Source organism: Meriones unguiculatus, chromosome 3 (assembly GCF_030254825.1).
Source record: "Meriones unguiculatus strain TT.TT164.6M chromosome 3, Bangor_MerUng_6.1, whole genome shotgun sequence".
In the NCBI taxonomy this organism is placed as follows: Eukaryota; Metazoa; Chordata; class Mammalia; order Rodentia; family Muridae; genus Meriones; species Meriones unguiculatus.
The window spans coordinates 124666593-124683520 of NC_083351.1; the positions used below are offsets into that span (position 1 = coordinate 124666593).

Genomic DNA, 16928 nt, shown 5'->3' on the forward strand with positions numbered 1-16928 from the left:
TTTCATTTAATACCTGTTTTTCAAACTGAGTAGAAGAAATTTCTGTAATGAGTTTACCATTAAGCTTTCTGGTTTAAAGAATAACCTTTACTTATACAAAGCCTTGTATCACCCTTTTCTATGTCAGCACATGAAAAGGTTAACAGTCATAGAAAAGACATGTGATTCTATCCTTAGTTCTTGGATACTCATAGGCACTGGTCACCCTAATTAAAAAAAAAAAACAAAACACTTTACTTAGACCAATTAGCTTCAGCAATGTATATATAAGCAAAAGCAGAACATTGGGTTGTAAATGTGTTCGCTTTCTTTTTCACCACTACACATGCAAGATAATAGAGACAAGAAAAGTAGGCAGAAGATGACTCTAAGTAATTTCCAGGCATTATTACCAAGTGAGGCTGCCGAGGTTTTTGTCTTTTTGACAAATTGAAAGGAAGCCAGCAGAACAAATCTTGTTTCCGGAGAGCGCTTTCACTTAGCTGCCCTCTAAGTGGAGACACATTACTCCTAGAAAGAAAAATCAAAGTTCTCCAACCACCGGAGATAAAATGACAAATTTGGCTTCCAGCAATACATTCTTGACAGCTACTACAGTTTCAGAAAAAGAAAATAAGAAAATTAAATTTGACAGAAATGAAGGGGAAGAAAAAGAGAAGGAATTTTTTTTTTCCAGTTAGCATTTCAAAGTCTATGGAGAGATTTTAGGGCAATTCAATAACAGCCCACTTCAGCGTCTCCCCCACATTCCCTTAGAGATGTGAATGTCATCTTAATGGAGTTGCCACCCTATGGGCAATTGGCAGCGCTTACACGTGAGTCTCCAGGCTGACTGTATGATGACTCACTCAAAACTACTGGGGAGCAAGCCTGAGCCATGACTCGCCTGGAAATGAATTGCACACCTTCCATCAGACATTGTTCGTATAAACTCAGCAGTGCACTTCTTCGGACTTTTCTCAAGTGGCTAATCTCTGGGTGTGGCTTCAGACAGAGGGGGTGGGTTGGTCCCTGTTGGGACAACTGCGCTATCCAATAGGCAGAAGTTATTCAAATAATGGATGCTATGTCAAAGGAAATTAAATTTAAAGTTGATTCTTTTTTATCCTTTTTTTTTTTTTCTTAGAAAAGAGAGAGTAAGATCCCAGGCTGACCTTGAACTCCCTGTGTGACTGAGGATGGCCTGGAGCGTTGAGATCACAGGGTTGCACCACCTTACCACACACAAAGAAGCACACCCAGAACTTCGTGCCTGGTGGCAAGCACTTTACCCACTGAACCACATCCCCAGACCTCTAAAAGCTAATTCTTAATCCCAAACCAATCCCCAACTTTACAAAAGCAAGACGATTCTCTAGTCACAATAGCCAGCAAGTGGCCCATGGCTACAACATTGGATGCAAATGCCTTGTAGGACATTGCTTTTATGGCAGAGAGCCTTAGTGGTTGAGCTCTCTCTGAACATATGGATAGAGGACAGTTTGAATTTGCTGGTGAAATGCTACAAAAGAGATACAGCTAGAGAAGGGAGATTGCAGTGGGCATTAGAAAGCAGCCAGAAGGGGATTCAAGTGGAGAAATAATTGTCGACCACCTACTCTGTGAACATTGAACCAAACCTCAGAAATAAAGATGGATAATGATAAATTCAGGATAGGATGGAAGAAACAGAAACACTCATTACAAAATCCCTTCAATACAAGTTACAATGGGAGTCATTATATCAGGAGAGCACTACAGAAGAGCTCAGGGCATTATTAATGGAAATTAGAGAGGAGGTCACTAAGTGGCTGAAGGGGAAAGGAGAAGATCAACAAGTAGGTTGAACTCCAGGAGAGAAATGACAGGGATTGGACAGAACTATGAGATCAGAAATGATGACAATTAGAGCCCAGTACAGAGCAAAGCAGGCAAGGGCATAGAGTGCCGACAAAAACACTGTTTAGTTTTGCTTGCAATTAGTTCCCTAGCACTACTTTGTAAAATCCATTTACTTTTTTTCCTAAAATTATGAGGTGATAAATTTAGGAGTCAGAACTAGGTTCTGAGTCCTGGCTTTATTGTCATGCACCAACTGGATGACTTGCCTAACATCTCTAAGGCTCCAAATTCATCCTCAGCCACAGGACTGGGAGCTACAAGAACTGTTTTTGGGTCCGGGCATGAGGACCGAGTGAAGCCATTTTAACTGTGCCTGGCAGAGAAGAGATACTCTGCAGGTATTGGGTCCCTCCCTTTCCCAAAGGCAGTGGAGCAGGATGCTTGGTTAAGCTCTGATTCAGCTCCTCTGCTGCCTCTTGCTGGCAAGGTGAGGACGCACTTGCTGGATTCTCAGGTGACAGAGGATGTGACACAGCTCGAGCCGAGCATAGCAGCATTGCAGTTTGAGTGAGAACCACAATCATCTGGTAGGCCTCCGCTCACACTTCTCATGTCAAGGATAAACATTTGCCAGTTGGTTTGATAGGAACAATCTGGGAATGGTAGAAAGCACACACTCAGAACACTTGCCGGGAGGAGTAGCGGAGGCTTTCTATGTATGCTTACTGGCCAGCTTTTCAAAAACTGCACCCATTGGAGGGCCACCTTCCTGCGCCTGATACTGTTTAATCACGTATACGTTAGGTTTGTGGAGTTATCTCCTTTTTATAACACATCATCTGCTGCCTTTTCCTTCATCTCAGCTCCCAAGCCAGTGTATACTCTTCTTGAAAGCAAAAAAAAAAAAAAAAAAACACTCACTTGGTACTGAGAACAGTCTTACACTAGCTATCAGATGAAGAAAGAAATCGCTTCTGTGTACCAGAAATCTAAAATTCACCCAGCAAGTCTGTTACAGTCTAACATTTGTCAGAGTGTGGAGTTATAGTGTTTCCGTGGGAGAGTCTGGACCTTCTTCGTTATCAGACTCAATCAGCAATGCATCCTGCGGCTGGGCTGGGGAGAAAGCATGGTCAGTTACAGTTGCAGGCCTGGAGCCTAACTGCAACTTCTCGTGGCCTGCCTTTAGCGCACTAAGTAGTGCTCACCTTTTTATGTATCAGGCCTAACACCATGACCAACGGATACAACTCCTTCAGAATGTCTTAATTTAAACAAACCATAGTTTCTACCTGGAAATTGGGACAAAGTTTCTATCTGAAAGGCCATCAGAGACAGTCTGAGACCCATAGCTGAAATTTCTCTGCCTTGCTGTAACTGCCAATATGCCCGACAACATATTTGGGAAGTGCCTTGGTTAATGGCTTCTTTGTTCTGTTGCTATAAAAACTTCATGAAAGTGCTTCCATATTGGAGCATGGAGTTAGGGGTAACCTACATCTGTGCCACCGTGAATTTGGCTCCAGAATTAACTTTCATCTCAGGCCCCTCTGAAATGGGAGTTGTGATTTTTGCATTGACAGAACAAATGAAATTTATAGGTTCCAAGGTTTAAAACTTAGTGTCCTGAGAATTGGAATTCAGCCCACTAGAGTAAGTTTCAAAAAAAAAAAAAAGTGCTAAAGCTTTTCATCTTAATCACACACACCAAGCAAACCGCTCACAACAGCAATGACCAAAGTACTGACAACACCGTGTGTTTAGGCTGAAGAAACTAAGAGAGGGGAAGAACTCTGACAATTGCCTGTTCTCTAATAGCCCTCATCACCTTCCTCCATGAGCCTTAGTCTCTTTCCCTTTAAGGTCGTCTTGGAAGATGTGGGCATATGAGCTGGTCAGTTACATCCTGCACCTCAAGATACTGCTTCTCATTTTCCCCTGGGCAAGAGTCACCTAAGTCCCAGTCTTCCAACCCCTTCCATCCTATTGCATCAGGAATTCCAGCTTCCATGGCAGAGCAGCTGACGAAAGCTCCCTAACAGCTGATGCAAGGCCGGCCTCCCGGGGGGCCCATGCCTGAGCAAGTTGGCTCGGTGTGACAACTGGGTCACCTGAGTGTGGAACATTCACAAGTCCCTAGGGCCCTGGCTTTGCAAGCAGCCTTCAGAGCTTTACCTGTGAAACAGAAGTCTGGAAAATCCTATGTACAAAGAACAGAAAGGAGACAAGATAACATGCAGTCCAAGAGGGAGAAAAAGACAAATTTCCCAGCTTTTGTGGGCTGCAGCCTCTCCAGATATAATTGTCCCTGTCCCAAAGGCCAGCTCTTCCGGAAACAGTCTAGAGGGTCTCCCCTGGGGCATTCGGAGAAGGGCCGTGGTAGTCTTGCTTTCTCACGTGATCAGGCATTGGAAATGGTGACTAATAGCAAACCTACCAGAAGCTGAGTTCCCAGCTCGGCACCTCTTGCTGCGCACTCTGTTACTCATGAGTATCTGTTTTACTGCAGAGAAGGGACCGGTTCAACTTCAGTGCAAAATAACCACTTCCAGAACTTTCATTTGCCACCAGTAATTGTAACTCAATAAAAGAAATCTTTAAATAATAATGAAACATAACCCCAATTCCCCACAGTCCGCCTGCCACTTTTCATTTTCCCAGTGGCCAGCATTATATTTACCAATATATTTTAAGCCAAGCATGAAAACATCAAGACTACCAATAATTTTATTATTTGCAGTGCTGACAAAAGACATAATGGAGCAATTAAACACCATGTCAGACTGGGCTTACTACACAAATAAGGCCATACTGCAGGAAGGCTGTACCGAAGGATAAATGAGCTGAGGACACCAGGGTGTCCACGTAATGCTTGGCAGAAGCACCGGCTTGATTATTAGCAGCTACCGCTATGATTAGCACAACTGAGGGGCCCACACAGAAACTCCACACTGAATCAGGATAGGGAGAAGTAAGGAGGCGAGAAACGCTCAGTGAGAGGTGCAGAAGAAGACAGGTGACAGATAAGTGAGACCAACAGAAGGGTTTCCCAAGCCTCCTTCATCTGCGCTTACACCCAGGATGCACCATCCAGAATGAGCACTTTTATCTGACTCTTAGATGCCACCAACAAAGCTAAAACTGTCATACTTTTCATTCACATCAGGAAACATAGTCTAAGGTTGGAAACACAATTAGCCCTCTTTGTTTTCTTCCCTTAATAAAAACGAAAGTCCCAGGTGGTGATTTTTTTTTTCATCTACTCACCCCCGAGATTCAGTTGTAGTACTGTGGTTTCATGGGTCATCAACTATCTGTAATATTTGGAAAGCGTGGTTGATCAGGTAAAGCTTCTCCCTTCTCACAGGGCAACCAAGAACCCCTTGATCTTCACAGTGAGATGGGTGACATTTAAGCCAACCCCCGCTCCTGCTTGTTGGTGTGCTGGTATGAGATAAGTAGCTGGTGTTTGTCTCTAATTTTTCTCCCAGGCATGGGGCTGGGTGTTAACAATTGAGGTTCTAGCACTCCTTATGTCATGTATTGGTCCACAGAGAATTTAAAGAGTTTCTCAACAACAGAATATACACTATTATGATAGATTGTGAGTTGTGATAAAAAAAAAAAAACCTTGCAAGATGTAAAAACAGAAAGTCAAGCCTGAAGAAAACCCCTGGTCATTGTGGGTGCTACAACTATGCTTCAAGTCAATGAACAAAGAGGTTTGCAGACAGCCAGAGTGGCAACCCAGGAAGTGGACACAAAAGGCCCACCTCAGACAGAGAGCGAGGGACATCAAGAGTCTGCAGCATCGATGGGAAGACAGCAAGTGGGTGCACATGCTAGGACAGGGCTGGGAGGACTGGAGTCTGCATCAGGACAACCAGCGTGGGGTGGGGCAGGCTCCTCTCCTTGCAGACTACCCTACCCCTCATCCTCCTCAATGTGGCTCCAGATATTCACTGAGGATTAATCTGGAACAAATCAGTGTGCTGCTAGAGATGCTGGTGAAGCGTGGGTCCAGATGCTTTTGACATCAGGTGGGCAAAAGAGCAAAAAGAACCTCTGTGGGCTACCTGTGGGCAAAGCCACCAATCTCCTGGAGAAACACTTGGCTGTTAACAATGTCAGCAGTGAAGTGCTAATTTCCAGGCATCCTGGATCAGGGGTCATGACTCTAGTGCTCTTGACAGAGAAAATGCTCAAAGCACGTGTTACCAGTCATGCAGCAAGGTAAAAAAAAACAAAAACAAATGTCTCAGAAATGCCCTCACGAGTAACAGCTTCCCAGGGAACCTGTCTGGATGGATCACTGCGCAACAGCCCCCAGAGGAGCTAGGTGAGTTAGCCTGCAACAGATGGTGACTAGCTGGGAAGCAAGGCGTTTGAGAGGGCAACTGCCAAAAAGAGTGTGTTCCGTTTTAAGATGGTGAAGGCAGGAATGGTGGTGCAAAGCTCTCATTCTGACCCTGGAGGCTGAAGCAGAGGGGGAAAGGAGTTAAAGGCCAGCCTGGAGTACACATTGAGAACTTGTCTAGGGTGGGTCTTCTAATACTGAATGGCTCTTTAAAGAAAAAGAGAGAGAGAGAAAGAGAAGCAAAGCAACTAGTTTTTAGGATCATCTGTTTGTGGGAGGGCTCTCTGATCTCCAACAAAAGGACACAGATGAAGGTTTTTGTGTTGCCCTTGTCCCTAAGACCAGGAGTTTAAGAGATGTCTCTAAACATCAAAACATTGTGATACAAGTTTGTAAGTAGATGAAAGTAGCAGTAGATTTCACAGCAGCCTGTTCCAGCCAGTGTACAGTGTACAGAGAGCCTGCCGCATCTGAACTAAGAGCACGACATCTTTAATACCTGTGGACTCTCCATTTGTCTCTTCTGATTCAAAAAGTGTGGAGGAGGTGTCTGTTCCTCACACCCTTACCCTTTATTCCCTCAGAGTAAGTAAAATAGTGTCATATTCTAGGCCCTGGGACCTAACAACATGCGATTATCTGGCAAAGGGGAATTCTTGGGCTGTCTGGACCAACTACACCGAATTCTCTGAATGCGCCCCTCAGGGCTGAGTGTTTTAAAAGCCTGCCAGAGGATTTCAATGAATGTTTCCCTCTTCTGAGTTTACATTGTGTCCATGAGAATAATCTTCCCCCTTTCCAAGTCCTGATTAACTCTACCTTCAACCTTAATTTCCCTTTACCATGTAACATGATAGAACAAGTGTCTTAGTCACTGTTCTACTGCTGTGAAGAGGCGTCATGACCAAGGCAACTCTTAAAAAACATTTAATTGTGGCTGGCTTATAGTTTCAGAGGTTTAGTTCATAATCACCATGGCAGCCTGCACGGTGCTACAGCAGTAGCTGAAAAGCTATATCCTGATCTGGAGGCAGAGAAAGAAAGAGAACTGGGCCTAACATGAGCTTTTGAACCCTCAAAGCCCACCCCCAGTGACACACTTCCTCCAAGGCCAAATCTCCTAATCCTTCTAACCCACTCCCTGATGACTAAGCCTTTGAATACATAAGCTAATGGGAGCCATTCTCCTTTAAACCACAAGAGACTTCCATAAGCTTTACTGAGGTGATAAACACTTACATTTTTACAATTAAAAAAAAAATAATCTAGATCATGGACCATGCTGGGTAGTGGTGGAGTACACCTTTGATTCCAGCACTTGGGAGGCAGAGTCAGACAGTTCTCTGAGTTCACAGCCACTCTGGTCTACCCAGAGAAACCCTGTCTTGAACAACAAACAAACAAAAAGTTTAGGTCACAGACCAAGAGACCTCTTTAACTGAGCTGTGTCATCAACACAGTGGGCGAGTCTGTTGTTCTAGGTCAGAGCTTAAGTTTTTTTCACTTGTGACTTGTTTTTATCCAAGAAAACATGGCCCCAGGTACATTAGCCTGTAAAGTAGACATACAGGTCTAACACCTACAAATAATAAATCATAAAGAAAATTATTTTTAAAATAATTCTTTGACATACATGTAATTTATTACAAATAAAGGCAAATTTTCACACTAGTGAAATGGTGTGCTTTGTTTTATATAAAAATATTTTGTATAAAAATATTTGATTCTGAAGTATGTAGAATACCTTCAGTTTTGTTTCTCTTTTTTTTTCCTTTCAAGGTTGGCTGATATTTTCATTTCATGATCATCTGTCACAGCTCTAGACCTGCAGTGGGAACTAAGAGAATAAATGAGGTGTGCTAAAGTCTCATGCAATAGACAGCTTTATTCAGAGGATCAGACAATTCATACTCTGAGGACTAAGAAGAATCACGTGAGTAAGGTGTACAATCACAAGGACAAGCTGGCTGGAGTGAAACATGTTTTTCCATAGAGGCAAGTAAAGGAGAGCTTAAATTTTTAATTGAATAACATGTGCAAGCAGTAATGAATAATCTGAAGTGAACTCACTTCTATCTGCTACACCTGGGAGGAGCATGAAAATACATTCTAAGAATAACTTTAAGTTTTGAAGAAACTGAGGTCACAAGGCTTGTCTGGTTTTGTTGTTGTTTTGGGTCTTGTTTTGTTTGTTTGTTTGTTTGTTTGTTTTTTTGGAGTTTTCCCACAAATATTCAGAATTTTCCTCACACAACTCCATTCCTGAACCATGCTCTGGCAATAATCGGTGCTGAGAACATTGCTTTACACAAATATAGTATAAAATGGCATGTACATGATTAGGAATATTTCAGAAATTGTTGAAAAATTTGTTCTATTCCCAAGCCAAAATGCATTTGCTGATTTGTTATGGAACTCAAGCCAGCAACTCAAATAACAATTGTTAGGGTCAAACATTTTAACACAATACATCCAAAGACACAAGTAGAGTAATAGCCTTTGTTTTCTTGCTTTTCGTAATCTAATCATTATGTTTCTCTAAGGACAGAAGACCTTGTCAAGTACGGTTAAAAACACTGCAGCTCATAACGTACAGCAGCCTCTGACCAGTGTTCCATCGGCATTCCCTCTCTTGACAACATACATAGTACAGACTGCACATGCCCAATACTCAGAACCAACGCTTCCTCGAAGCCACACGATGCACCACCGGCAAAGTGCCACCAGAAACAGCTAGCATTTAATATGTGTTTGATTTGAACTGGTGTTCATTCATTTTATGTTCAGAAATGTTTTGCTATTGCCTCGTTGTTTGCGACTCATTTAGCTCCCCAATCCCATAAGGGATGGAAGCTCAACAGTTCAAGAAGTTGTATTCTATGGAGCAATGTGATGACAACGTCCCTTTGAGCTAAAAATCAAACTGAGCAGAATCGATGTGATGGCTTAGAAGGTAAAGACATCTACCACCCAACCCAATAACCCACGTTGGATGCCCGGGTTCTCTATGGTGGAAGCAAAGGACCTCACTTACATGGTGGTATGCACATGAACCCTCACCATGCCTCATTAATCAATCAATATAAAAGAAAATAAGTAATATGATAACGTAAATCACCTTGAGAGCCTGATAGTTGGCACAGCCCAGAGATGATGAAATGAACTACTGTCTCTGTGAGGTAAAAAACAACCGATTCTAGTGTCCTGTACCAACTGACACAGGGGGAAGAGTATTTGCCAGCTTAATAGCTTCATACCAGGAACAGAGGCACAGAAACTACCCTGATTTGACATGCAGAACAGTGAGTACAATTGTGTCACCATCTGAGGAAGTTTAAGGTGTCAGTCTCGAAGACCCATAGCTTTCCTGTAAAGGCCAACTAAGATGAGTTAAATGCAAATTCAAGAAAAACAGCTACCCCCTTCGCTCTTCCAAAGCCCTCTGGTGGCACTGCTCCCTGATTCCTGCAGGGTTATAGTGTTTTTGTTGGTTTTTCTGTTGTGACAGGTGAGAGTAGTTCTAGTTCCACTTGTCGCTTAATCGTTAAGAGTCTTCACACGACAAAGCCAGTGTGACCACCCTCTGCTCCACTGCTATGTCTGCTCTAAACAGTGTTCAGGAGTTGGGAAAACAGTCACAAAATGGCTTCACGCACCAACAGAGATATGTTGTTGCTCACATTTCATTTCCACTTTTAAAGAACCTCTGTGGTATTCTGGGTCTCAGGACACTAATGTACCAATTCACCTCTGGGTCTTGATCTCTCCCTTTTCACAGGGTAAAGTTCAGTTATCAAGTAGCTTCAACTATTTGAGAAAGTTATACTAGTTCCCTTGACAGGGACTCAGAATCCTGGCTCTAGGCTTATGAACTTCCTAGGTCTGAAAATCGGATTAAAACCTATGCAATTTCACCCATGCAATTCAACTTGTGACAATGGTTTCCAGACCTAAGGTATTTTTTTCATTTATATATGCATGCATATAGTTATAAATATGTGAACTTCAAGTGTGTCCTCTAGATATCTCTTAATTTCCAAAACGTCAATAACCAATTGACTACAAACAAAGATAAAATGACGATCTGTCCTGCTGCCAGAGCTGTCTTGATGTACTGGAAATAAGACCCACTGATGTTATGCTCAGAAGAAAATTGAAGTGCCAGAAAGCCATCTTGGAGGGCATAGAATTCAATTTCTTAAATGCTTTCTTCTGGCATTGAGTATTTCTTCTTTTCCTCTGTTCTCCAGCATCTCAACAGACCCACTGAGTTTCGGAAAAATGGAAAAATCTCCTACCTCTGCTCCTGTACTACAGGACTTTACTGCAATATTGCCCAAGAATGTGCTTCTCACCCTTTCGTCCACAATGCTTTGGTGAAAGGGCCACTTTGGTGGGTTACTAGTCCATGCATGACATGTATGTACAAATAACTCTTGTAAGTGTTTGCAATTCTATCTGTATATCACAATTTCCTTCCACGTACACCACCATTTGGTTCTGTCGCCAGTCAATGAGACAGGCTGGGTCACAACCAGTTTTTGAGTTGTACCAACTAGGGAAATGAATTCAGAGTCTTTTGCAAATGCTCCCACACCAGTGAACCAAGTTTAGACTAAAAGTTTTGCTTCTTTCTCTAAATCTTCTATTCTTATAGTCTAGTCTTAGTCTTAGATGGGGGGGTTGGGGGGCTACTGATATAAATGAGCAAAATCCTGTAGTTCCTTGGGTCTGTAAAACCTGTCCTTCTGGGACCTGTTAGGGTTTTACTCTGTTACAAGTCTAGAATGATAAATGTCTCCAAGCAACTGATTAACTAACATCATCACTGTCCAGAAGATACTTCTCCTGGCAAGAAAGAAAGAGTTGGTAGAATTTTGTTGATTTATGAACTCTGGTTTGACTGAACCCACCCAAAGGATTGCATTGCAGCTCTCAAAGGCCTGTTCGTTCCCCACTCAGTACCTAAACTTTTACATGAGAGACCTACACACACTCTGGATTCCATTTGTCTTATAGCTGTCAACCCATAGAGCCAAGCTGCATTTGTCACTTAGAATGCATCCATCTTGCAGATAGGTCAAAGGAATGATTCTTCTGGGGAGTCACAAAGGCTCGCTGTTCTCTCCACACTTCTGATTCTGCCTCAAAACAGTAAATTTTCAATCCTTAGCACATTTTTTTGTAAGTTCTCTCAGTGTAGAGAGAAACAACCCTTCACTCCCATAGTCTTTGTATCCCTCGTTCTCACCATCAGGCACTCAGCCCCTGAAAGCTTGGCCTTCATTAAATACTTCACTCCAAGTGACCAATGGATGATAACTGTTTTGCAATGGCCTACCAGGCACTGCCAATATCTCATGTCTTAACATTAACCTAATCAATGCTTCCTTCACACTGAAACACGTCAGAACAAACAAATTTAGAGTTCTAAGTTCTTTAGTCTGTTGCCCCCCAACCTTCCAGGTGCCCACAGAAGTATAACCATAGCTCTACTATAAAGGACAGAAGCCTTTCTAGCAAGTTTGAGAATGAAGTGATTTGCTGTAGGACATTTAAAAACTCACTAAACAGTTGGGAGAGCCAAGGAAATGGGCTGAGGTTGAGATTTCAGACATAGCTCCCACAGCTACCTGGCAGAAATGGATCACCAAGGGGGTTCTTGGCTCTCCCAAGATTAGGAATCTGCCACCTTTAAAATGACAGCTTCACTGTCAAAGCCAGGAAGTCACACAGGGTGGAAGCTCTCCTGGATAGGAAGTTGGCTTCCCACCAGGCCAGACACGCTTTTATCCTCACCTGCACAATGAGATCTCCAAGACCTGCCTCTAGACATCCAGGATGCAAACACCTCTATGAATAATTTACTTCTTTTTTTAGAAAGAGAATGATAGAAGCAGCAAGAGTGTGGTCCCTACTCTGGTCTGTCCTGCCAGCCTTGCACCCCTGCGACACCACAGTTAGCTTTAAATCTAATCCAGAACCTTGAGGCCAGGAACTGTGGGAACTGTGCTGTGAACACTCCAGGCTCTTCAGTGCAGAGGCAAGTTAGACGGCAGGTAGGGTGGACACTGGGGCAGATCTACTAAACTCGATACTGATCCCAAATACAGGCTTCTTAGCTTGAGCAATGAAAAGGATCCTATGTAAGGTAACTATTTGGCAACCCCCTTTTTCCACTCCCCACCACCTAGCTAGTGGGATCCTTTGACAGTTACGGGTCAAGAAAAGTTATTTATTTGTTCCTGTTTGCTCGCTGACATGGAGAAATGTTTCCTTCCCCCTGATGCAGTACAGAGCATTTTCTGTTTATCTTGATGAGATTCCCCAAGAAGCTTCTAAACCATCCAGGTACTGGTAAGTGATATTTGGTAGCATTATAGTTTGAAATGCATTGTACAATTTACTCATTTCTGAAAACTGATAGGGGGAACCAAAAGGGCCTTCTTTTCCCCCATTCACTTCCAAAAACAGAGGGTTTACTGTCTTGAAGAAAAGCACTTTCATGGCCTATTGCCTTGAAGTCAATAATGTGGTCTACAGGAGAGTCCCGGCGGGATGACCAGTCTATCTTTTTCAAGATATCCTCTTTCTTTCAGTTGTCTTGAAACTCCCAAGGTCTCTGGAGTAATCACCCTGCCTGAAACAGAAGATCTTTGTGAGTGTCTCTAAGGAACAACTGGCCCAGAGAGCAACAGCCCCCTCCTTCAAAATCTGCTCTCAACACAAGACCTATTTGGAATACATAAATATTCGTTTTACACAGGGGCACCAAGTACTGGGCAGAAACTGCCCACTGCATAGCCCACCTGTCATTTCAGGGTTTGGAAGACCAGGTCTTCCTATTCATCCCTCTACTTCAGTCAAGACTAGGTAAAAATCACTCCTAATCTAGAGAAACTGATTGTGACTTGCAAATGACATTAGACACTAAATAGCCATTTTCTTTTCAAGTCAGCCCCACCCTATACCTATCAAGACAATGAGTGAAAGGGAAATGTAGCTAAGAATGGTGAAGGGATCAGTTTCAGGAGCACGACCTTGCCAAGGTCCATACAGGCCCAGAAAAATATTTACTCAAAAAGTTAATTTCGGAGGCAGCTTTAGCCCAGTAACACAGCATATATTGACATTAGCAGACCAATCTCTCTCTCTCTCTCTCCATCCCCCCTCACCCTCCCCCGTCCCTGTCCCTCTCCCCCCCCCAAAAAAAAAGGAAATGGAGATAATTATTCCAGTAATTCAATAGTTCCCTCTCCACCTGAACCATTGGAATAATTGCATCACTGCTGGTGGAGACTGGATTACAGGTTTAGTAGCTGTTCTGGGCTTGGATCCTAAGAGCAGTCATCACAGTACAGTTATCTTCTCTTTCAACAACCCTGCTGTGGACTCCATGCTCCTCCACAGCAGACATGTACCCCTCTCTTTCTTATGTCTTTAAATGCACTCTAATCCCATCTTTTCTGTCTAATCCTAAATCCTTTACTTGTCTATCAAATATCAAGTCCCAGCTGGTGCTGGCTGGTACAACTCTAAATAAGATATTTAACGAAGGGAAAAAAGATACCAGAACCACTGATAATTATATGCCATTCCTACTGCTTTGTATGAAGTCAAGAAAGGAACAAGAGAACACACACACACATACACCACCAGGAATTTCTTGATAGAATTCTGCCTGTCTTGCTGCTTATGGTGTCTTTCAACTCTTTGCTTTTCTGACCTAATTTCTGTCTTGTATTTTCTCTTATAACTCTCTGTCTCTCTCTCTCTTCCTTCCCCTCTCCCTCCCTCACACACACAGGCTGTATTGCTGGCATGACCCAGCAATCATGAATAACAACAGTTTAGCTTTAAGCCTGCTTAACTCTGTGACCTCCAATCACAGAGTCATCTGTGAACTGCTGGGCAAGTTCTAACCCCAGTTAGTTAATCTGTAAAACGAGAATAGCAAAACATTCACCGCAAATCACTGTTTTGAGGGGTTACATGTTAACGAAGTACTTTGAAAATGAGATCTGAAGCAGGGAGCTCTCCACTCCACATCAGCTCTTGCTGTATGGGCATGCCTGTGGGTAGTGTATCATGTCAATAAATCCCAATGCTAAGAGCTGGCCATAGCTGCAATGTGGGCCACCCTTCATCGCTACCACCGAGGAAACAACTTGGAAGGAAAGATTTATTTTAACTCACGGGTTCCAAGATTTTTCAGCCCGTGATCAGCCAGTCAGTGCCATTGCTTTTAGGGCCATGGCAAAGCAGAGACATCTTGGCTCAAAGACATGACAAAGGAGGATCATTCATCTGGCAGCTAAGAAGCAGAGAGACACAGAGAAAGGAAGAGGGTAAGGATAAGCTACACCCTTGAAAGGCTTCCCTCACTGACCTTCTTCCTCCCACTAGGCCCTGATAAGCTTTGAAATCATCAATGGATTGATCCATCGGTGAAGTAGAGCACTCATGAGCTGATTGCCTTTGAAGAGCCCTTTCAACTACAACCAAGCCTGTAGGGAACATTTTTAGATTCAAACAATTTTTAGATTCAAACAAATAATTTGTTTGAATAATTCAAACAAATAATTCAAACAAACATTTTTATATTCAAACAAATAATTTTTAGATTATTCCTTCTTCTGTTCAGCCAATCACCCCACTGATCACTCACCCCTGATGATGCAGCCTTACCAGGCCATGAAGGAAGAGGATCCAAGCAGTCCTGATGAGACTTAACAAGCTATGGACACATGGCAATAGTGGAGAACTCCCCCTTTCAGTGGACTAGGGGAAGAGGATGAGGAGAAGTTGAGGGAGGGATTTCAATTGGGATATATAATGAACAAATTGTGAATAAAAAATTTAAAAAAAAGAAAAAAATACCAGAGCCAATTAGATAGTCATTGTCCTGAATAGCCCTTAATTGTAACTTGATACAGTGGTAGAGTCATCTGAGAGAAAATACTTCAATCAGGAATTGAGTACATCAGAATGGTCCTTAGGGATGTCTGAGGGGAACTGTCTTGATTAATTGATTCAAGAGGGCTCAGCCCACTGTAAACAGTACCAGCTACGGGCAGGTGGTTCTGGGGTAGGTAAGAAAGCTTACCTACTGTGTAGATGGCTGGGTATGTACCTTCAAGTGAACCCCAAAAAGCCAGCAAGGCAGCCTTCTTCTGTGACTCCTGCTTCCAGGTTCCTGGTCCTGACTCCTCCCAGTGATGGATTATGACTTGGAAGCATAAGCCAATAAACCCTTTCTTTTTTAGATTGCTTTTGGTCACCGGATTTGTCACAACTAAAGAAGGAAATGAGAACATTGATTGCACCAGAGATGAGTGGCTGCATATAAGGCACATGAATGTTGCCGAGGAAATCACGTGCTTGAGATGTTGCGTAATTAGAGAGAGCAGGAGAGACCTGCTTAGAGCATATTACTAATGAGACAAATGTATTCTGATTAGCAGTAATCCAGAGCTACTCATGAAGCTGAGAAACAGCTGGCATAGACACAAAGAGATGAGTCCCCTCATTTCTTTCCTCCTGGTGTATTTTTCTCTTAAAACTAATCTTTTAAGCCAGTGGTTCTCAACCCTTTAATACAGTTCCTCATGTTGTGGTGATCCCAACCATAGAATAATTTTTTGTTGCTACTTCATAACTGTAATTATGTTACTGTTACGAATTGTACTGTAAATATTTTTGGAGGTCGAGATTTGCCAAAGGGGTTGTAACCCACAGGTTGAGAACCACTATCCTGAGTGGTGACTTAAAGACTTTGGCAATTATAGGACTCTGAGAAATTTGTTGAAATGTAGTGTTACTTCTTTAGTGATTCTAACTCAGTAGAACCTGGTGAGCCCTCATTCACTGCACTCCTCAAGGGGCATAGTGACTATAAGGCAGGTGCTTCTTGATAGTACAATCTGCCTACCTGCCTATGGTACCATGGGTAAGTCTCATGTAGGAGGCTCCAGATTGATACCGAGGATAAAAATTGAAAAGCTTGCCATCTGAAAAGGAATCCAGCTATGTTGTGGTAGTTTGTTCTCCCAGCCTTAACCTCCCAGAATAAAGACTTTTGAGACTCAAAATATATTTACAAGTACCTAGACCATATGGCTAGGCCCACCTCTGACTAGCTTATAACTTAAAATAACACACTTATTCAAATCTACATTCTAACACATGGCTGGTTACCTTTGCTCAGGTATCATGTGTCTGTCTTTTTTCATCTTGCTGGACGAATTTCCCATGCCTGTTCTATCTCAACATCCTTTCTGCCTAATGGATGTCCCATCTTCTATTCTACCCTTTCCTATAGGCCATAAGTTTTTGTTTTGTTTTCTTTGTTTTTTTTTTATTAACAGGTGATGCATCCATACAATATATAAGATATTTCTTCTACACAGCTAGCAGTCCCTTATGAAACCATTGTACACCCTAGTCACTTCTTACAACAGTATGTACATCTGGCAATGGCTGCAATAGATAGGGGGAAATTAGGTGGAGAAGAGCCCAGAGTATTTGTGCCTCATTATTTGCAGAAAGCTTTAATAAAAGGCTAGACATTTATTCTAAATATATGTCCCTTCTGAGTGCTATTGGCCATGAAGCAATTCTAATGGAACCAAATGCAAAGAGTGCAGAATGAATTGCTAATGAAAAGTTACAGCACCCCAAGGCACTGGCATTGTGCTCTCAACTCCCTGACCCTCATTAAAAATGCTACTTTCCAAGCCCCATTAATAGG

General features: G+C 42.6%; 1 long non-coding RNA gene across 1 annotated transcript; it reads right to left on the reverse strand.

Annotated features, from left to right (window-relative positions):
* Nucleotides 1-12461: 12461 nt before the first annotated feature.
* Nucleotides 12462-14949, reverse strand: LOC132652790 (uncharacterized). The gene is made up of 3 exons (XR_009590349.1): nt 14867-14949; nt 14375-14492; nt 12462-12818 (listed from the first exon to the last, which is right to left on the reverse strand). It is a non-coding gene; the product is annotated as an uncharacterized LOC132652790 (long non-coding RNA).
* Between the last annotated feature and the right edge of the window lie 1979 nt (nt 14950-16928).